Here is a 23,051-nt window from a genome sequence, read left to right as displayed (position 1 = left end):
CTGTTCATTAACAAGATTACGTTTTGCCCACCTAACTGAAGGACAAAGATTATACTGCTAGGCAATGAGTGTAATTACTACAGCAGAATACAGGTCACTACACACAAATTAAGTGTTACATATGGATTTCACCATTATCACCTACATAATTTCAGAGCTGAAAGTGTCAGGGTTAGTCTTTGCATATGAAGAAGACATTATCGTATGTTTTCTTTATTCTTAAACCTTTAGAGAAAAGGTAGCCAAGCTTACAAATGGGTAAGTATGGAACACAAAAAATAATATTAAAAGAAAGGAGACTGGTTTTTGTCACTGAGGCACGTGAGACATGGTTGCTAAACATTTTTATAGTAAATGCCAAGGCTGCCTTGAGCTGCACTCAACTATACAAGAACCACTGTCTCAGAGTAAATAGATCATATTAAAAATCATACCCTAAAGAAAGACGGGTATAAATGCATATACATTAAATTTTCCTAAATAGGTAATTATATAAACGATAACTCATTATATTCCTTCTGCCTGCTTTTCATACACCTACTTGTCATCTCAGCACACACAATGGTAACTGGGACTTGAGGTGCTGATCAGAGTTCAGAACAGAAACTAAAACCCACAAAGAACTAGAAAGCAAGAATTACTCAAAGTCTGTAAGGACGAGGACTGGGGACACACAGCAAGGGGTTAACGAAAGCTGAAATAAATACAAGTATGGGGGGACAAGAAAGAGGAACTAGTAAAACAAATGAGTAAGAAACTGAACCTAAGAAGAAGGTCTGCACAGTTATGTGGTTAAAAGGAGACAGCAACGTTGAGTAATAACATTGTTGTATTGGGTACAAAATCCACATGGAAACTGAACTTTAACCACAGGTGTAGCAACTGAAACAGATTCCTAGATTATCACAGCAGATGGCCGCTATTTTGCTACCTATTAGAAGAAGTAACAAGGCTTAATAAATGTATTAGCCCTGCTCTCACCAACAGATTGTTAACATCATGCTTGCTTTCATTTATAGTCCATGTTTGTGGCTGCAAAACATGATAAAACTTGAATACCAAAGAGAATTACACCTGAAATTTAAAGGCAGCCTACTAAAACTTTCAAAATTGAACTGTGGTGCTCTGAAGAGACAATGAAACGGCACAATAAATTTAACATACACTTAAAATGCAAAATGAAAATCAGAATAGGACACCCCAGCAGAGAAAATATTGCATGTTTTGTTCTGGCAGAACATGCAAAGTTTACAAAGTTGTTAAGGTACATTTAAAAGATGCTCATCATGCTGTCTGCTTATGAGAAAAAACAGCTTATGTAATATGAAATGCCTTGAGACAGGAGAAAACCAGACAGGAAGAAGCTGCATAAACTGCAGGAAGGAAAAGCTTCAAGTCACCTCCTGCAACAGCTTCTGCACAGAATCCAGATCAGCGCATATGGAATGGCGTTTCCTTCCAGCAGAAAAATATGTTGCAGTTACAATTAACTTGGAAAGTTAAATAAATCAAGAGAAATGTTGCATCTTTTTGTTTGTTTACAGATGTTTGATACTTCCCACGCATTTTTTTATAAAGTTGCAAAAAAAATTCCTGCTTGTCACTAGCCTATACAATATGAACAACTGTAGCCACTTGAGTAAAACAAACTAAAATAAAACTGCAGAGCAGAAAATACCACATTTTATTTTAATTTTTCTACAGTGATGGAAACCAATCTCTAAGTTCCATTTATACTTAAAATTAAAGAATATTGAAAATGTTAAGTTACTACAAAAAATTACAAGCTGCTTTTAAATTTTCTTCTAATTCTTGATGTACTGGAAAAGTTTTATCACAGCATTTACTACTCTTGAAGCAGACTATTTGGTTAAGTGTGCATACACAACAGACTTCAAGAAAATAATGGTAAACATAACCACCAGAAAAATACATTATCATATACACACAGATAGGCAGAAAACACTAATTTACATTCCAGGAACTTAGCCATGCAATTTCAAACACCTCCAGGGAAAGCTCTGCAGCTAGGACACATGCATATTTTTAACTTAAGAAAGTCCTGATCATATTCTAGCGTTAGACCTTAACACCTGAGCCGCTGTTTCCGCCGTGATCTCTCCCGCAAAGGCATGAGCATTCACATAGATCCCATTACTGCACTGGGACCTAACCAAACAGGGTGCCTACAGGATCAGCACTGTCACTATATTTAAGTCAAACACTGTAATGATTTCTTACTTCCATATTCCACTGCATATTAGTTCCATAAGTGCATTAACTGAAGAGATGCTACACCTCTGGGACAAGTATACTGAAGAGCTTCCTGCAAGTACACGTTCTTCTAATACAATTTAGTGTAAGAGAGACGGTTTTCTACAATTAATTGACACACGCTAGATTTAAAAACAAGTAGGAGAAAAGAAATTGAAGCCTGAAGGTCATATCACTCTACTCAAAATTGTATAAATGCACTTAGCAAGTGACTTGTATCATATTTTTCAAAGATTTCCATTAAGCCTCTATAGGCTAACGCACCTTAATTCTGGCAAACACCAGCCACTACAGAAATATCAACTCATAATAGCATAAATGAAGCAAACACTGTCACAATTCCAAAGATAAAAGTATCAATTCTACCTTTGTGTGTGTGTGTGTGTGTGTGTTTCTGAAGTGAATGTTCATTACCTTCATGGATTAGCTGCAGAGTCACATCAGGAACTTTGATGATATTTCTTACCCTCAGGTAAGAGACCCTGTCTCCCCAGAGCGCGCTAATCTTTTCTGGCTTGAAATTTCTTAGCTTTATTCTCCAAATATAGTTTTCATTTAATATCTAACACTGAAAAAAAGATTAGTGGATTCTGGCAACATTTTAAAAACTTCATTCACTGAGAAGTAAACTGAGACTATGCATTTAAGTAGCTACTCATTTCAGATCACGTTTACAAACCTGCCTTCTTTGCTGTGCAAAACCTTTCCCTTTTTGAGGCACATTATAGCATTCAGATCTCTATATAGCAGAAAGTCATTCAATACTGAGATTTGAAAAGGAAAAAACAAGAGTTAGGCTCCTCATCTGGTTTGTGACTGTAAGGAGAGACTTGAGGGCATTTGGGGGAGCTGTCCTGTTGGTAAGGATTCCCTCATGCGATGGAGGTCTGGACTGACTTTTCTCCTCCAACTTGTTTCCTGAAAGCATGTGAATGCTGTCACACGAACCACATATACAGCTGTACAACATGAACCAACCTTACGCTTCCTATCTGCTCCAAAGTAGTTCTTCAAAGTGAAATTGAAAATTTATCAGATTTCACACACTTCTCCTACTCATACTTTCAAGGGATCACTCATGTTCTGCATTTATATTCTTACATGTCTTACCGTGCTACTAGGTAGGGAGCAAACTGTCAGTTTGAATAGACAGAAAGAAAAATAATTTTTGGACCACGTTCTGTACAAACTTTTACATACTTTGTAAGGGTTAACTAGTTCTCAAGGAAAACTCTTTTTCTCCCAAATAGGTATTAGGAGGATGGAGCAGATGGCCTCGAGAGGTCCTTTCCAACCAATGTTTCTGTAATACCATACACAGATGACAATAACAGAACAGGAAAGAAGCTGTAACAACATGAGAGGTGCTACAAAATAAGCAAGTTCCTTCGCCTAAAAAAAACTTGCCAAGTAAATCAATTACCTACATGAAGTCACTGAGGAACAAAAAAAAGACTGTATTTTCAAGAAAGAATACTACTATTACTTCTATGGCCATTGAGATGGTTTGGGGCAGTACAGTCCTCAAATAGGCTTTGTGGATCCCGTCACAGTTCTTCCTATGATTTATGGATGCCTTGACTACTGGCTATCTCTTAGCACTACATTTGTTTTTATGTGTCCTGGTTTCAGCTGGAATAGTGTTAATTTTCTTCCTAGTAGCTGGTATAGTGCTGTGTTCTAGATTTTAGTATGAGAATAATATTGATAACACACTGATGTTTTGGTTGTTGCTGAGCAGTGTTTACGCTAAGCCAAGGACTTTTCAGCTTCCCATGCTCTGCTGGGCACACAAGAAACTGGGAGGGGGCACAGCCAAGACAGTTGATCCAAACTGGCCAAAGGGCTATTCCATACCATATGATGTCATGCTCAGTATATAAACCGGAGGGAGTTGGCCGGGGGTAGCGATCGCTGCTTGGGGACTGGCTAGGTGTCAGTCAGTGGGTGGTGAATGGTTGTATCACTTGTTTTTTCCTGGGTTTTGTTCCTCTCTCACTCTCCTTTTGTTTTCCTTTTCATTACAATTTTTATTATTAATTATTAATATTATTTTTCAATTATTAAACTGTTCTTACCTCAACCCACAAGTTTTCTTACTTTTGCTCTTCCGATTCTCTCCCCCATCCCACTAAGGGGGGAGGATGAGCGAGCGGCTGTGTGGTGCTTAATTGCCGACTGGGGCTAAACCACAACATTAAGAAACTATGCATTTTGCATTGCAGAGTTTCCTCAAATGTCTTCTTGGAAATGGAGCCACAACTTTAATATCTTCTTTCCAAGAGTAACATCTAATCATCGAAAACAGGAATATTTTGTGAGCTTCATGTTCCTACCTCAAGGTAAAATGAGAATATGGCTCCACGGACAACTACAGAGGCTCAGACTCTCACCCCCATCTGCAGCACTGATCTCTCTCCAATGCTGTGGTAAGCAGCAGACCACAAGAAATTTAATCCTGTTCTCCTGTAGCGGGAACTGACTGGCTCTAACCTAACAGTATTCCCTTGAAATGAATTCAGATATTCAGTTCATGAACCGATCTCTCATTCCAACGAAGAGTAAAGGCTCGCAGCGCACGAGGAACCACAGACCACAGTCTCCAGGAAGCCGGGTAGCACATGTCATTCAACAACAATCCTTCCAACTGAACGAGGAATATCACAGACGCAACATAAGATGCAATTTTCCTATTTATCTACCGGTACCAAAATCATTTAGGAATACATGCGCACATTCAGCTTTTAGCCTTTGCGTGGCTGATGCTGAAGGATGTTGTCTTAGAGGCTGGATTCAACAGCCTGGAAGTCTCCCTTCTTATTATTCTGTGGCAGACTAAAAAGACAGCTGGATGTTCCTTTAATCTTTAATGAAGTTGAGATCTCAACGTCTATGTCAAAATATTTTTCTTTTTTTAAAGAGCAAATAATTAAGCAGAAAACACAAGTCACCCTTCAAAAAAACTGCTTTGTAAAATTACATTTGTTGAGAAACTCAAGAATTTATCTATGATCATCTGATCTATCGAGCAAAGACCTTGGAGACACGATGAATTCATTCTGACAGCACACCCGCTACGGAAAAAGCTGTTAAAAAGTTTTACAATATGATTAAAAGATTACATAAACCACCGGTTAGATTGTTCCATATATGTATTTTTTTCCTTCATCATTAAAAATGCATCCCTTATTTCTAACTTAAATCTAACCTACTTCTAATTTAGCAGTCTGCAGAGCTGAATGTTAACAGCCTTTTATTATATCATTTCCCATTAAGGCAATTTTAGGGCAATTTTAAAGAGTGATTCAATCAAATCTTTTCTTATATTAGCTATGTAGAATGAGAGGCAGAAGTGGCTCACTATAAAGGCCCATTTTTCTAAACCTTTGATCACCCTTACAAGTCTTTGAATGCTCAAACTGTTTTTGCTTTTAGTAGCTTCCCTGATGTGCAAACACCAATACCTGACACAGTATTTGTAAGTCAATCATAACAGCACTAAAAATACCGTTTGCTTACTTAGACAAGTTTTTTCCCCTACTGACATATTTATTGCATTTGCCTTAGGCACAGCAGCAGCTGAATATCCACCATTAACTGTAAATTTTTATCTGCTACCATGGGGAGAGATAGGGTGGGACGATTATAGGACAGACACCTCCATCCACAAAACCTGCCAGCATTTTTTTGTGCTTTGGCCAGATCAGAAGAAATTCAGTCTATAAAACCACCTATCTTTTGTTTACAACCCTACTTCATAGGAGATCCACGTTGCACTGTAGTCCTTTATTATCTTTGTTTAAATCTTTGCTTTAACTGCAAATATCAGCAGTAATGATTTGATGCTTTCATTTATGTCTGTTGAAAAGTTCAACCAGCAAACAGCCAAGAATGAACTGCTACAAGACCCTCCTCAGGAAACGTGCACAGCCTATGTTATATTTTTGAGAAGTTCTGTTCAACCAGTTATTAGTTTTAATGCAAGCTGCTGCCCCTGAGACATAAAATTAAGGCAAGGAAAAATTAGAGGACCAACTGAAGTACTGCACAGAACACTAACTTCCCCCTCCCGATTATATGTTTGGTTGACAAAATATGTACTGGGCACATTTACAGTGTGATCACCACCTTATCTGACATACCTCAAATAGCTTTAAACACGCATGAGCATAATGTTATTACAGCAATCCAAGTGTCAGTGTCAGCTAACTTGTCCTGTACCTCAGGAACAGGTTCAGCTTATATTTGCTTCCATACCTGACAACAAATCGACAAATCAGTAGCTAATTAACTGTTGCATCCTTCTCACTGCCCACAATCTTCTGTTTATACCTGCCTTCTGCTTCCCACTCACCGTGATTTAAAAACAAAACCAATGTTTAGTCTCCTTAGTTTATAGCATGTATAAAAAGTCCTTCAACAGTTTCCAATCGTAATTTCCCCTCTCCCACTGAAAGAGCCTCCTCCTAAATCACTCTGCTTCCGGTTCTTAAATACCAGGTTTTGAAATTGAAAAAATTCCAAATTCTGATTAAGATGCTGAGAGTAATTCACATGTATTTTCCTTCATCTCAGCTGAGCTCTGCCCTGAACTAAAAGAACATGCACCTAGAAACTTTAAATTCATTTACACCACATCATTCAGCATGTCCACAGTCATCTATCCAGCCACCCGTAGCCAAATTTTAGACCATGCATACTTAACAGTAAGATATTAAATGAAAAAGTTCTCATGCAAGCTACATTCAAGGAGGTTAAGAGCAGCAAAATAAATTACTCAATCATTACTGAGGGCAGGTGGGATCAATCTCATTACACACTGAGTTACAAAACACGCAGTGTCTGAGCAACTCAGATAAATAATTTATTCTCAATATCTATACAAGTTCTATATAAACCTTTTGCCTATGGGGAAGAGAGGTATGGGTAGAGAGGAGTCTGGAGTAAGGTCCCCAAGAATTGGTTTTATTCAGCATCACAAAATGGGTAAGTGAAATCTTCAAGTCTGCAGGTGATATTAAGCTCTTATAGGTAGACAAAAGCCATGCCAATGGGAAAAAAAAAATCCAGAAGGATCTCACAATATGAAGCAAGTAGCTAAAAGACAGCGGATACACTTTTGACGTAGGTAGACGTGATGTAATGCATCTAGGGGAAAATATTCTGAGCAATACCTCCTTAACCACTTAACACTTGCACTTTCTCCAGTTCCAACTGTGGGAGGAAGGCTGAGTCACTGTTTTCTCTGAAATCATCAGCTCAAAGTGCAGTAGCTGACCAAAAAAAGGCAATAAAACATTGTGTATCATTAGGAAGGGCACTGAAAACATGGTACTTAAACATGGTATTGTACAAAACAATAAAGCATCCACATCTTGTGTTCAGTTCTCGTCTCTGCATGTGAAGGAATACATAGTAGAGTTATAGAATGTCTAGAGCAGGACAGCTGAAGTGATCGAGGGATGGAGCAGCTGCCATCTAAGGCCAGACTACAAAATCTGTGACTCCTCAGCTGGGAGGACATGAGGCCCACAGTGGATACGACCACAGCTTACAAGGTGGGGTGCGGGGGTGGAGAATAAGGAAAAGCAAATCAATGCAGCACCACTGTTCATCAAATCCTGCTAGTATGAGTAGTAGGAAGCATTTGAGGAAACTACCGGAGATCAGCTTCAAACCAGTAAGAGCGCCTCTCTTCACAGCTGGCAGTGAGCTTTCTGAAGTTCCTGCTAGAGAAGGGTGTGGAAGCAGGTACCATCAGCAAGTCTGAAGGCAGTTATCAGATTCACAGTGGGTTGACAAGGAAAGATGACAGGACTAGTCAAGGAGATACTGTCTGGCATCTCTGACACAATGAGGATGCTGAGGAAATACAGGGCAAGACATGAAAACTCTATTTAAACACCATCTTCTGCTGCCACCGAGGCACACTGCTGGGCTGGAGGATCACTGGTCTCATCCAGCAGCATCTCTTGTGTTCTTAAACTCCCCACCATGGCTCTGTGAAGATGGAGGATAGTCACGAGCTTTAGACATGACCTTTAAGAATACCTACTCCATCAGAAGTGCAGTTTTAAGAATATGTCAGCTACATTATTGGAAGGTTCCTTTAACGGCTTATAGCAAAGAGGAGATGTTTAACTCTGAACAAACTCATGAAACTTTAAAACCGCTGAAGATGTTTAAGGAGGGACATCTATGTGCTGGCAATAGTTCAGATCTATCAGGAGTATCTCCAGCACTATGACCTGCAATCATGCAACCCCGATGGAAATACTGTGACATTTTATGAACCTAACAATTCAGGCCCTCAGGCAAGCTTAGGGAAAGCTGTAGACATGCACTCTATACATGTCTAGCTACCCCCTCATTTGTACTACAGAGTGCTTGTTCTTAAAAGTGATAGGTTTAGTGGAATTTTTTTCAGAAACCATTGTCTTGACATTGCTTGCTATCATTGAATTTCCCTTGTCATTTTCCATGATGGACTCATGATGTGCAGTGTGCCACGACAAGTCACCCACGTTTTCAAAAGGTGACAGGATTTTATAGTTCCTGTACTCAAATACAAATTAGCACTGCATGTCAGTAAAGCTGTTTCACACTCTAGGTACGACAGGAACTCAGCAAGAGCATGTAGATGTTTCAGAATAGAAAATAAACATTTTTCCAGGTACAGAAATGAACACCAAGGACACAACCAAGAACGGGGAGAGTTAGGAAAAAGTACTTCAGGCGAAATACTAAAAAAATAACTCAAATGGAGCTACAGATCCCAGACCACAATGTAAGAGAAAACGGCTTTCTTGGGTGTTTTCTTGTTTTGGGCTTGCTTTTTTTTTTTTTTTTTTTTTTTGTGGGGAGGGTTGTTTTGTTTTTAAAAGGATAACTAGTTAAGAAGATTTAGAGAAACAAAAAACCACTCAAAGTTTCTTTTTGGAATACTAAAACAGTATTTTCCAAGGTTTTGGGGGTTTGTTTTTTTTTTGAAGACAAATTCTTAGAAAGTTGGGAGAGTCATTCCCTTCATGTTCCACCACTGAAAAATTATGCTGTTTCCATGGTTATGGCCCACACATGGATTCCATTGTTACAGCAGTTTTTCAGAAGCTAGAATTAAAGTTTTAAGTTTTTTCATTTGAAGTTACAGAACATTCAAGACGAGTGAAAGAAGGCTGAAGATAATCAATGCAACCAGCACGGAGGGAGGAAGGGAAAAGGAAAAAAAATTAAAGAACAGCTTTACAGTAAAGCACACAGAAAGTATTTTGTCAAAAGTTTAACTGATGATTATCATCTTTGCACATACATTATACCTACCTAAAAAAAAGGGCTGTTACTAGTTAACACTTGCATGCATGAAAAAATTAACTTAGTGCCTAAAAAATAAAACGGTTTCTTGATCTCAATAGGATTACCGCAAGACATTCAAAGCGAGCTTGACAACAGCTGCAGAAGTTTTGTTCTGTACAGAAATCTGCCCCAATAAACAAGACGAAATCTATTTTTAACAAGAGTACTGGTGTTTTCTTAGCCTAATAGCGATACTATGGATGGAGGAAAAAATTTGCTGCAGTTAGAGCTTGTTCTCAAAGTGAAGCATAACATCCCTTTACAACAAATGGGCATTTCCACAAGCATATGGCTTCGGGCATTTGCAGCAAGTGCTAGAGAGTCTGAAATCAGTTCTGCAGTGAGACATGACAGTTTTGGATCTTAACGATTGTGACAGAGACGCTTCACACACACACACACACCCCCACACACACACACCACCCCCCGATAAAGATCGGGGCTTTTGGCATGGCGATCACCAGCGTTTCGCGCCTTTTGTGCTCTGCCCTGCCCCTAGGCACGTGTGCACCGCGGCAGGGGGAGCAGGAGAGGCGGGACCCTTTGGTCACCAGGCAGGGTCTACAGCCAATGAGGCGCCTTAGCTCGGAGAAGCTTCTAGATCATGCCCAATTATGACCACAGCGCAGAGCCGACCCAGGGTATAAATGGGGCGCCGCCGGAGACTCCCCTTGGAGTGTGGTCTTCTCAGAATAGCGGGTCTGCGTTCAGGACCTCACCCCTGGGGTTGGGGCATCTCGCCTGAGGAAACCTCCCGGGACTGCGTGCCCTCACCTCCTGTGGTGAGTGATTTCTTCTGAATACATCCTTGAGTGAGCCCTCACGCACACACACGCGGGTGAGCGGTTCTACCTCCTGGGTACCAACGAGAGAGTTTCCCCCCTTGTGAGTGAGCGTGTGCGCGCACTTTGGCTCATCATTCTTCTGTGGATTGCTGTGCAGTAACAATACGCTGACTGACACCTCGAACGGGTTGTGTGTTAAATTTTATTACAGGAGTGTTAATTGATTTCGATTTACCCCTGTTTCTCATTGGTTTCTGTCATGTGGTTTTGGCTGTTTTGTGAAATAAAAGTTGTGTGAGGTTATCCCTCGTTTGAGTTGGTTTCAGTGTACCTCCGTGACAACGATGTAAGAAATAACAGAACTGAGGACAGCATGCTGGACAAACTTCCAATAAAGGTACCACCACAGGCAAAGGGAAGACTCCTTTAATGTGATCGTGTTGTTTCAACAATGTCTTGCTAGGGACACAGATTACAACGCTTCCAACTACTGTATTGTTTGGAGGCAAAACATGCTGTGAAGTGTAATAGTGGGGTTGTTGGTGTTGGGTTGGTTTTGTTGGGGTTTGGGTGTTCTGTTGTTAGTTTTTTGTTTGTTTGGGGGGTTTGGGTTGTTTTTTTTGTTGGTGGTGTTTTGTTGGGGTTTTTTTTTTTAGTCAAAACACCTTTAGAAAACCTAGGTCACAAAAGAATATTGTTTCAAGAACTGTCTAGATCAAACAAATTACTTGTCGAAGAACAGAGCAGACATGGGGCAAGGAAAATTAGCAAGGAGATAAAAACCAACTTTATTATTTATATCGTTAAACAAACATATGTAATTAGTTTTAAGCCAAAAAGACACAGAGCCTATCTCGGGGTCTTAAATAGGAATTTAGGGGCAATAAAAATAAAGACAACAAATCGGGAAAGGGCAAGAGAGTCGTTTTAAAGCTATATATCATGCATTCATCTAAACTGCCATAATTAATTTTTCTTGCTATGTTTCATGATAGCAGTATTTGTGTTAGGTCGGTGCCCCCCCGCCCCCCCGGCAGATACACCAGCAGAAATGGAGAAAAATCTTTTTCCTAGCTTCTCCTCTGCTTCTTTGTCCCCTTTTATACAGTTTTCCAGATGGAAAGAGACAGAGGAAGAATTAAGACAGCAAAAAAAATGACAAGCGAGGTAGGGAGAAACCACAGGCAGAAAAAAAACGAGCAAAACACACCACACACATACACCAGGACAAAGAAACCAAAAAAAGAGATGACTGACGAAAACTAGATTACGAAGGAAAAAAGGGCTAGTGGGGGAACAAGACTGCAGACAGAAGAATTTCTGTACACAACATGAGACAGGCTTTCTTCTCCTAATTGGTTCTGTCATGTAGCCGTCGGAGAGCGACTCTCAAAAGACAGCGTCGTTCGTGTAAAAGGAAAACCCCCACCATGTCTGTTCCCTGCAAGAACATGATCAAACAAGAGACACAGTTGACTTGACAGAACACAACACGTGTGCAACTTCCATATTCTGCTTGCTGCGACTCCCAAACACGGCCATTACTCATATCAGCAAAGTGAGCAAGTCACAGTTTGTTTCTAATACAGGAGCACACAAAGTCTAGTGTATATGATTAATGAATTCTCATATCCACAAACCCACTGAAAAACTTCAGCTTGGCATCATTAAGATTCTATCAGTCCCGAATTGCCATTTAAGATAGTATTTTTTGCCTTAATCTGCTGCTCTACTTAATCAACTTAATGCACAGTAAAAACTTAATTTGACAAAATTGAATGCATTATTTTTCTCTGCCTCTGGCATGAAACAGATCAAGACCACCAGAAATACTTGCAGAAAGATTTAAGATTCATTACATCTGAGGTAGCAGATAAACATTAGATATGCTATAAACTCTATATTCTGTAGACTCAATACTGTGTCCAAGAGCTGTGGTTTTTTTAGTTAACACTGCAATTACCTCCCCAGTAGCTAACTCAAGTTGCACCTCCTACACAAGCGATGACTGCAATTTTTAAACTAAAATCTCATAAAATATTATTTCATACAATACTGACAAACTCCACAGATGCTAGGGAGAAAGAACAAGGACAGCAAAGACAACTCTGAATTTATATACATTTCTCATGTCCTGTGTTGGTTCCTGGACAAAACCAGGTTGGATAAATGCATGGGTCAGAACAGAATGAGTTCTAGGTCCAGGTCCCTGCTGTCTTAGATGAGATAACAAGCAGCTTACAACCCTACCCAAAATTTATCAAGGTTCGATTTAAACTGATTAGATTATCCACAGAAATATAAAAAGACAGTGACAGAAAGCTGCTGTATAAGAATGTTTGGAGGTCCTTACAGAACGGTTTGAAGCGGTAAGTTAACATGATACAGGAGATACATCTACTAATCAGCCTTGCCTAGCAGCCCCAGAGCTGGAGGTACCCAAATGGTCCTGGGGCAAAACTGGAGCTGATTCTCCAAGAAGCAGCTCTTGTCATCCCAGCGCCAAGGCTACAGCATGACAGCACTATTTGTACTGTGAAGTGAACACTTCTGCTTTCAGGGCTGTCAAGCCAATTTTCCACACAAATAATTAACAGGCCAGGGAAAGGAATCCTGACTGGAGTGCTGTTCACAAAACACACTCATTACTTTTCTTTGCTAAAAATCGCCAAGTTCCTTAGAAACTCTGACTTGCCTTATATTGATAAGTATTTAAGTACTACAGAATATTGAAGGTCTATTTTAAATGGATTTTAAGTCTACCGTAATTTTGTATCTAGACATGACTAGAAAAAATTTTCCAATATGAAATGCATCTACTGTTAAAATGTCTGAAATTTACTATTTCTGCCAGTGTTAACAGTGCTGTTTCACTTGAAAGGTACATAGTCAAATATTCCAGTAACAGCTTTCTCCATTTATGCCAAGGGATCATATAGTGTATATACTTGCACAATTACATCTTACTTGAACTTACTTTGTTGATACATAAAGTGCAGTGCTAATGGTGAATACGTACACTGTTGATGTACAATGATTCCTTATCAGCAAGTTAGCTGTAACATACATTGGCAGAAATAAAAACATGATGTAGTCCTTTAAATAGAAAAGGACTGCAGAGATCACAATTATGTAAGCGTATTTGGTACAGCCCTGTGTAGGTCGAACTCAAAGAACAAATATTTTCTGGACAAAGATAAGAATTCAAGACCACAGAGAAGGGTACAGAAGAAATGTGTGCTTTTGCCTCAGCAATGAGTGCCAGAAGGCAGTAAAACATAAGTGTTTTGTACCACAATATAACCTGTAGGAAATTATGGCAACAAGAATAATAAAGCCTAAACCAAGAAAAAATAGTGTTAAGCTTTCGAAATTCTTCACTGGCATTGTAGTTTATTTGTTATCCCACTGTTCTGTGTGCCTGAGAAACCAATGGCAGCTCCCCTCTTTGGTTATTTCATTCAAGGATAAATTATGTGAGGGCTATTCTCTAAAAAGCTTTTTCCTTTTCTGATCATTCATTGGGCATGGAAGAAGGAAAGACCAGCAAAAAAAAGCTACCCAGCTTTCTCTGTTCCTGATGTAACTTAAGGCAAAGTCAGATACCACCAAACCCCACAAGAATAAGAACAAAGAATTAAACTTGGTCACAATGATTATGAAGAACAGAACTGACAGTTGTTTCACACACTTTCAACCTCAGTAACGTTAAGAAGGTGAACATTTTCTAATTACATTATGATCTAGTTTTGAAATTATGATGTAATGAAGTGTTAGGTACCCCTAGCACACTAAGTTATTTAGAACACACTGTAACAATATCTTCTATCTCGTCTCCTATAATGTGCAGAATACATATGCAATGCTTATTAAAAAATTAGAATTAATATTGAAACAACATTGAGTTCATCAAGATCTCTTTTCCCCAATCTTCCCTCTCCAAATTGCTGGTGAAAGCATCCTAAAACTCACCCTCAAAAAAAAAAATCATTCAAGTTCAAGCTTACAAATGAGAAACAAAATGGCTTAAGGTCCAAATTAAAAACCTTATTCAATTTTTCAATGGTTATTACAGACAGACTCATTTTCAGTGTAAGCTGTTTCAAGATCTAAACAGGTTCAGAGTGGATGTGAACTTAAATTTGCTCAAAAACATTAAGGTAATTCTGGCACAAAATCATCCAGCTACTGCACGAGGATGCCAGTATTTCAGGAACTACTGAACACATCCTACATCTGCTGATATGCAGAAAGAGATCAAATTAAAGAACTGTAGTGCGTACTTACTCCAGTGTCAGCTCTGGTACAGTTAATATTTCATCATTCTGCAAATTAAGCGTTCGTGACAGTACAAAGGAATTCCAGGCTGCATATGCTAACAACATGTCACAGAATTGGAGTTGAAATAATTTCTACTTTGTGTTTGTCTGCTGCAGCTCCACACAAGAAGAAATGCAAAAGTTCTTAATAACAGGATACTGAAAGCTCAGAGCAAACCAGAGGAAGCTCAAAGAACAAAATAATTATTTTCAGCCTAAATGACAGGGATGTTAACCCTGCTGCCACATGAATGCAATTTAAGTAACTCCATTTATCTCCTTTCTCCCAATTCCTGAATCACAGAGCAGTGACAAAAGTCATGAGGCCAGAAGGAAACCTATGGAGTGTGTCTCCATTTGTATACAGAAGAGAAAAAACCACAGAAATCTTCTAGAAGAATTTGGGGTAAACTGGGCAACTCTGTTGCACCTGCTACCCCATTTAACCATATGAATCCCATACCCTAATTGGATGTTTCTAAGTTTTCAAACTTATTTTTGCCTCAGCAGCTGTAAAGATCACTTTGTTTTTACAGTGGAAAGGAAAACTGAAAGCAATGCCAGAAAGCTTCCGAATTTAAAAAGCAAGACTAAGATGCAAATGAATGGCACAGCATGGTGCTTAATAGGCTATCCAAGATCACAAGACCGCCTTACACACTTCTAACACAATTTTACTGTCTTAAAATATTAGACTAAATACATTGGTTTGAAATACCAAACTAAAATAAAAAGAAACTTTTCTGAATAGATTAATACAGCATTATTTCCCATACACCCATATACTCAACACCATTACAGTGTTCAGAACACCCTTGAGCAAGGAGAACGGATAACCACCACTGGTGTGGCCCCTTCATCCCAATGCACCTGTACCCTAGCAAACCTTTCATGAAACTCATCCAACTTGCCATTACCTACCTCCCAACAGCCATTCTGGCTAACCCCCAACCTCACCTTGCTACCAGTTGGCAAGAAGTGTCACAGTGCCCTGGATGGTTCAAAGTTCTAAACTGGTACGCTTGCGGGACACCATGCATGCACGCTGATGTCAGCAGCCTGAAATCAGCAGCTCCGTTCAGCTGTGTTTTGAAGCCTCTGCGTCTCTGCTGGATTTGGTAGGAACCAGTTTATGGCCAGAAAGTGTGGGGGAGACGATAATGGAGAGATGGTATGCAGCACAAGTCTATTATTAAGGAAAGCAAGGTAATGACAGACAATACTGTCATTAAGAACATGACCGTAGAGAGAGAGGAAGCATGATGTCGGGGTGGTGACTTCTAATGGTTTCATTCTGTCCAAGGGATTTTCTATGCATGGAAAAAAAGAGCATCATCTGGTCCAAATTACCTCTTACAGACAACATACATAAAAACACTTGTCCCAACCATGTACAATCACAATATACTAGCTAAAACTCATTTAGGTGACCTCAGAAAAAGCAATACTAAAAAAGAAAGATCGCAGGTTTTTCCCACACAGACTTTTCTAATGAAGACATCTTCACATCTGTCTGTAGACGTTAGACAACGTCAACAGATCTGGCAATTACATACAGCTCTCAAATTCGAAGTCTACAAATCAATTAGACACAGTTCCAAAAATCATGAAGTACAGTTTTGAGGCTGGGCAGACAGCAGTGACTTGTCATGACTCATCCTGAGGCCTCTTTCCAAAGCACTAACATGAATGGAAGACCACCCAAGTTTTACCTTTCTGACCAGTCCTACATCCAGAACATCTATTTCTGAAAAGTTTGAAGAAAAATTACTATTTGTTTGGCTTTTTAAGAAGTTAATACTAAGAGAATATAAAGTTGCAACTCCTCTATCTGTTCCCCAAAGTACAAAAATACCAAGCTAGACTGAGAAACTAAAGACTTCATCTCTGTTCAGGCTTCCAAGAGTTCGTCTCCGCAGGACTTAACTCCCCATTTTCTCCCTGGCCTCCATCCCAAACCCTAAAACTAAAGCCATTCAAAACGCAAGTATGTTGCTTTTGCAGTTGGGGTAAGTCAGTATAGTAGTTTTGTCACAAAATGGTTCCAGTGACCTGTGCTCCCTTCCATGCAGATCATAACAGACACCTTGTCTCCTTATAAACTGCTGGTTGATGGAGTCAGTCTACTACATCTGATGCCCTAAGGCCAACATGGCTCTCCCTCATGATATCAGCTTCTTCAATGACATCTCAGACAAAAGAACAAACAAGGAACCCTCACTCTACTTGCTGAAGAGTCAAGACAATCTCATTCGGTTATGTTAACTTTTATCAGCTCATCATTATTGGAGACAAGACTTCCAGGTAGTAAGCAGCTCTCTCCAACTGCTGAACTCAACAGCTGCCATCTATGCAACAGAGTTCCTGGTGGGCTTTTAAATTTTACATCATGACCAAGACTAGAGACCTGGTGGACCTCCACCCCAACACGCTTTAAAAATAGGTACGTTATTCAAATGAAGGGCAATCAGCTGTAACTGATTAAAAACCAAAACAAACATGCCTCCAATGCACTGAAGTAGCATAAAATATGAAAAATAACTGATATGAACTCATATAACAGCCACAAAAATTTAGGGACAAAATCCTCTCATTCAAGAAAATGATGACAGATGATGAAATTTATTTAATTTACATGTATAAGTTGTGAGAATGAGATAGCTGAAACCTATGTTGGGAACATTCATGGACTGGATTACAGCCCTGATTACTGGCTAAATACTGACATCTGTGACTGAAAGCTCCAGAAAATTGAGGTCTGACTTTTGGGTTTTTGGTGAATGATAAGAGTGTGGAATTTCCAAAATATTTTACATGCAAATAACATTACTTTCACATTAGAAAACTTCTTAGCAGTAGTTTATTTCTTATTTTGTTCTATCCTTATTTTCCCTTCATATTTACAAGCATTCCAAAGAGTAACTTGCATGGCAAAACAGGCTAGTCTCAAGTTCATGAAATCAGTTAAATGTGTGAATTGCATATGTAAAACGTACAGTAATTTGCAATTCAGATGCCTTGCTTTCAGAACCACCACTGTGTGTTAAAGTATGGAGTTGGAGATCAATTAACCACAACTCGGAAGTGCCTCAAAGCTTAAAAACCAGCAACGCACAAATCAATATTTAATTTGCAGTCAGCATAGGAGTTAAAAATGTAACAGACGTTATCTACAAAGGGTATATATTATAAACGATAGAGTGAAATAAATACCAATATGCACTACCAACAGCCTCTGCAATTATATACTATGAATATTTCAACATAGTTTTTTTTTTAATACTTTTAACAAAAATTTGGGAATAACCACCCCATTTAAGCTACAAATGGCACATATGTGCCATTATTTGCATAATCAAAAAATCCAAAAGCAAATTGTTTTACACATATTTCTCTTTCTACCACAGGGAATAAAGTAGGCTTGGAGAGGTTTCTTTCTCCTTGGGCTGCTCACATCCCTAACTGCTTCTCTCCTTCAAATTTCTGCATTCTTCAGAAATTGGAGATATTGCAGAAATAAATCAAGACTTGTCCTTGCTTCAAAGTACATTTTGGGCAATTTTAACAATACGAGAGAACAGCAAAAATAAGGAAACGCAAAGTTACCAGGATTTCCTAAACAGACTGCGCATGACCTCAATTAGTCATCAGACCAGCTATACAGAAAATATGGATGCTGCAGAGATGAAAACCAATATTAACCAAAGTGTGCCAATTTGCAGAAATTCTGCATTGCTGCCACTTATGAAAGAGGACCAAGAAAAACAGTAGTTCTATCATCCCCAAAAGCAACAAGTCTATACTATATATATACTATATATAACTATAACTTGTATGAGAGCAAGAATTCTAGACCTAAGGGCCAAGCTTTGGGCCTTTCCTACAAACTGCTTTTCAAATGTTCAGATTCCTGCTAATTTCTGTTGAAAAATTTTTTTGAAGAAAGAAGAAAAAAGTTCATGCTAAAGTAACAAATTTAAAGTAAACTCCACCCAACTCACCCAAATAACAAATTATTTTTTCCTGACAAAAGTATTTTACAGTTCAGATGCAAATTTAGGGATTAAGTATCTTCTTTAAAAATACAAATCAGGTGAGGAACTTGGATGAAGATGGGATTACGTAGTCTTGCACTTAAAAACAGGTAAGCCTTCTGATTGATCACAACCCTCCCTCCCACCTTAATACTTCCACACTTTGCCCACTAAGAGTTAGGGGATGCACAACTTGCATTAGAAAACCTCTAGATTGTAAAAGAACAATTAACTCTGTATGTGTGCACTTCAGCTGATTTTTAAATCTGTGATGCTCCCCTGAATACAGTCATCAAATTTTCTTCGTATGACAACACCCTCAAGTGGAAATTTCAGAAAAGCCAAAATAGCATCTTCTGACCCGCATTAGTCATGCTGCTTGTATACAGTTATTGCAGTGATGGTAGCAGCGTTCTGTGCAGGTTTTTCTGCTGTCATCACTATGGATACAGAGACCATCAGTTTATTAAGCAGTGTAACTTGCTGTTTTTCTTATGTCATTCTTTCTCCTTCCCAGGGGGAGAGCTGCATTTATGCTGTGTCTCCAAAGTGAAGTATTTGTTACCAAAAGCAACATAAAAAACATTAATTCCTTGTATTAGAATCAGGATTCAGTAATTTTTATGTCACTTGAACTCTGCGTTTAGTATAGAGCTCTAACTCTTAACCTTTTCTTTCAAGAAGCAGAAGAGTAACTGGTGAAGTCTCACACCATATACATATGTTTATACACACATACACAAACACTCCACAAGTGAATCTTCCAGGTAGCTTTGGCTTGCAGGCTTGGCTTCTCTTCAGATCTTATGAACAGGAAACCTCTGAACTGAAGCCCAGATTTCACTGCCACCACCACACATCTTAGTCTTCATTGACTACTTACATCCATACAAGATCTCCTGGAAAAAGTGGCATTCAAAATAAAATTTTAAAAAGCCACCCAAAAAAGCCTTCCCCAAAAAAGATTGAGGTCATGGTTTAACAACCACCTTCATTTAGGGTGACATCTGTTTAGGATTTAGCACAGAGCTAGAAGCACAAGGACTGAGGCTGGATACAAATATATCCTGTGCTCAGGAATTTTTTAAGGTATCAAAGGATTAATCCATAGCCCCTGACACCATGCAAAAAGGAGGTGCAAGTTAACATCACGTTTGCTTGTTTTTCAAAAAAAGTTATTATGCAGAGGCTTAAGAAGGTGAATTTTTCACCATAGTAAGAGTCCAACTCAAATTTACAGGTAAAGTGATTTGTAAAAGTCAGCATATGTTAAAGGCAGAGGAGTACAACCTTAATTGTTCCACTTAAAATAACTAGGATACAACAAAGTTCAGACTCCAGGAATATTACTACTAGCAAAACAACACAAAGAGACTTCCAGAAACAGGAGAAAGTTAAAGTATTTTGAGTATTATACTATTAGAAAAAGCCTACCATTCCTTTTGGATATTGCTCTTGTAGAGATCATTTAGAATAAAGGAATAGGCTGAAAGGAAGAACTCCATGATCACAGCTGCCTCAATTCCTTTGGACCTTAACACCTACTATGATTCTGCCAAGCTTTTATCATCCTATCCTGAAAGTTAAACCCAGTAGACTGATCCTGAAAAAGGGAAATGACAACACAGCCACCTGCTAACAATACATAAAAATATAACCTGGAATGCCAAGCTTGGTGTCCTGTTGACAACCATGACTTTTTAAGTGCCCTTTTCCTTTCCACATTCTAAATACTATTTTACTAAAATAAGAAATGACCTTTTTTTTTTTTAATGGGAATCTCAGTTAGCAATTTAAAGACTGCACCTTCCACAATACAGCTGGGAGTGGGCTGTGTTACAATATACCTTCCACATGTTGTTAAAGGGCAGTATTTCAGTGGTACCTGGAACAGCTATTAATAACTCCTGCTAGGTGATCAAGGCTTCCTCTTGGTACAGAGCATTATATTTCATTTAATGCATTCATTTCTGGGTACAGTTATAGACTCTTATTCCCTTCTCACGTCCTCTTCATCCTCCTTAATAAGGAAGCACTGCCCAAGCTGTATTTGTCCAGAATCTTGCCCAGGGAATTAAATTTGCCTGCTTTACTTCTTGCCACAGGAAGGAAAAAAAAAAAAGAGTACTGATTCATAGCTACCAGTGAGAAACAAACAAAAGAAATCACATCACTTCTGATAGTAATCTACTCTATACCCAAGATAGCAGTATGTGTGGACAGTACACAATATAATAAAAAATAAACCACTGTTTCTTACAATTCCTGCTACTGTAAATGGATGTAATGAAATTCAAGCACATGAAAACACAGCATTACTTCCAAAACTTGACAGTCAACTCTTTTGGTCCACAAATCCACTGGCCAATAACTGTTGCCCAGTTGGAACATTTTTAACAGAGACAGTTAGCAGCACAAGCACACTAAACAGACAAAACCTTTTTAATAAATATATTCTACTCAACTACAAGCTTAGCAAACAAATTCAAAGCATTTAGTGTCCAACTAAATTGGCATCTAAAGAATTACAATGCATTAGGAAGACTTACGCAACTCAAGGCCCCAAAGAAATAAGAGAATAAGCAAACCAAATTATCCACAAGCATCTAGACATAAAGAGGAGTCAGACCAATTTGAAAGGATTTATGGCTGTTCACATATAACTGGTAATGTGTCTTATAAATACATGAAAAGGAAAGACATCACAACAGAGGCTTCTAACGCTGTATCGCATGATTTTGCACCAGCTTTACAACTAGGTAAGAACCACCAACCACGCACATCCAGAATGAGATTACTAGGAAGACAGTAATACCACAAAAAATCTGGAGGTTTTAGTGAATCAAAAGTGAGCAAGAACTATTGAGACTACTGAGAGAAGGAGAAAAATAAATAAAAAGCTAATATTATGTTGGGACTTGTGAACAAGGGGTGCCAAACATAAGGGAGACAAGTAATCTTTTCACTTTATACAACGCTCATAAGGGTCAAGCTGGAGTATCAGGTCCCGCTTTGAGCACAGCACAATATTTATAAGCCCTGAATTTCCTGAGGAGTGAAATTCCCTGCATCTCGGGCACTGCTAATTAAAACACATTTCAGGAAGCGCACTCGAGACTACTTCTCTTCAGAGGAAGTTCTCCGTGAACATCTGCCAGGAAATAACCCAGATTTTTCCTTTACAACAGCACACACAAACCACCCTTGTCAACCCCTGGGTTGTCACTTGCTGGTCCTGCTGCCTATCAAGCTGGCCAATATTTTTTTCCACAGTATTTTGACTTGTTACTACGTTTGTATCCACTAGCTTTCCTTTTTTCACGAGGACACTCATTACAACCTGGTCTACAACTACTACTCAAGATACTACACCAACAACAAACACTACCACAAAGGATAACAGGAAGCCTGGCAAGCCTAACTCAGTTTACAGGTAAAAACTGAAAATGTCAAGCCTTGAGAAGATTATGGTCTGGTTTGAATTTTGGTCTTGTTGATGCTCTCAGACAATTCTCTTCAAGTTTTCTTTTTACAAGCAGGAAGGTAACACTTTCCAAGGTGCACTCAAAGGCTGATATGGAATTGATCCGCCAAGTGTCTGAAATTTGGACATACTGGAAGGTCATCCTACCACCTAGCAGTGAGGAGCACATTACCATTGATTATCTTGTATAAGAACGGTCTGGGTGAATGATTCAGAATATCCTGCTGCTTTCAGAAACTTCCCTAGGCCACTGTTAAACAGTCTTGTGTATTTCCTGCAGCAAATAACAGGCAGTACAGCTCTTAACCCATTAACCAAAATACAGGCTCAAAGGAGCATTATACATTACCAGTGAGCAAGTGAAATGTTCTCATAGAAATATAGCTACAGTGAACTTTACTGCAAATATAGCCCTGCATTCCCAAGAGCTCTGAGTCTATTTTTAGAGAAGTGATAAATACACTAGTGGGATGGAACAGAACAGCCATAGTGAAACAGAATTAGTTTTGCTTTTTAGATGAATAAAATGGGTTGCATCCACCTTCATTAAGACTATAAATAAAAGCCAACCACCATAATAGCTAAAAAAACATGTATAGGCATGCTCAACTTATCAGATACAAGAACTACATGTCAACATGGTTGCACAAATTTGAACAAGTATGTGTTTGCAGGGCTGGGATGAAGAAAAATAGTTGCCCTGAGATGAGAAGAAGAATCTACTCTGTGAAAAGGTCTCAACATTTCCAAGCTGAAACAATACTGCAGTGTACAGGCTAATGCCCTGGTGTATGGGGAAAAG

At 38.8% G+C, this 23,051-nt stretch overlaps 1 protein-coding gene across 2 annotated transcripts in view; it reads right to left on the bottom strand.

Annotated features, from left to right (window-relative positions):
* Positions 1-23,051, bottom strand: part of PTK2 (protein tyrosine kinase 2) — a 232,081-nt gene that overhangs the window by 190,204 nt on the left and 18,826 nt on the right. The gene's annotated exons all lie outside the window — the stretch shown is intronic.

This window comes from Ciconia boyciana, chromosome 2 (assembly GCF_034638445.1).
Source record: "Ciconia boyciana chromosome 2, ASM3463844v1, whole genome shotgun sequence".
Classification (NCBI taxonomy): domain Eukaryota; kingdom Metazoa; phylum Chordata; class Aves; order Ciconiiformes; family Ciconiidae; genus Ciconia; species Ciconia boyciana.
Note: the sequence above shows the minus strand (reverse complement) of the source record. Positions and strands in the feature narration are given on the sequence as shown.